Raw genomic sequence first — 715 nt, forward strand, 5'->3', positions numbered from 1 at the left:
TGACAGCCATAAGAAGAATCATGGGAAAGAAAGAGATAGGTGCGTTCCACACTGACAGTTCCATAAACGACAAGCAGAAGGAACGAGACTGCATCTACACTACGAAAACACAACCAAAACATCAGACCCCCGGTATTACTGTCATGAATGCAATGAATGTCATGCCATAAAGCAGTCCTTGTCGCGCTTCTGAATTTTTGTAACCCCATTTTCATCCATTTATCACAGCGGCTCCATAGCTCAGTTGGTTAGAGCGTCGTGCTAATAACGCGAAGGTCGTGAGTTCGATCCTCTCTGGAGCCATATTTTTTTTGTCACAATGCTCAATCTAAACAGAGTAAGCATGCAAAATTTAAATTATCATGAAATTTGCCACGTCATTGTCGCCCTCACCGCCAAATGATGGAACTGTTCCATTTTCCATCTACCACTACAGTACAGTCATCTTATCTTGAAATAAAGGAATAAGAAGCGGAACAGTCACTTTCACAGTGGAATTTAAATTCGAACACCCGATTTTGCCATACGTAATTTGCGGATGACCTCCAGACTATTATTAAATCATTCAAAATGCATCGATACCTATCAGACATCCTCGCGTACGAATGGTACACATACTTGAAGATATAAAAACAAATAAACAAATGAGTGTGTAACTTTCAACAAGCTACTACACTGGCACCGAATAGTACTCAGCACTTGGACCGATTCACTC

At 40.8% G+C, this 715-nt stretch overlaps 1 non-coding gene across 1 annotated transcript; it reads left to right on the forward strand.

Moving 5' to 3' along the window:
• The first annotated feature begins 229 nt into the window (after positions 1–229).
• On the forward strand, positions 230–303 carry Trnai-aau (transfer RNA isoleucine (anticodon AAU)). The gene has a single exon. It is a non-coding gene; the product is annotated as a tRNA-Ile (tRNA).
• Positions 304–715: the final 412 nt, after the last annotated feature.

The sequence above is a fragment of the Armigeres subalbatus genome, chromosome 1 (assembly GCF_024139115.2).
Source record: "Armigeres subalbatus isolate Guangzhou_Male chromosome 1, GZ_Asu_2, whole genome shotgun sequence".
In the NCBI taxonomy this organism is placed as follows: domain Eukaryota; kingdom Metazoa; phylum Arthropoda; class Insecta; order Diptera; family Culicidae; genus Armigeres; species Armigeres subalbatus.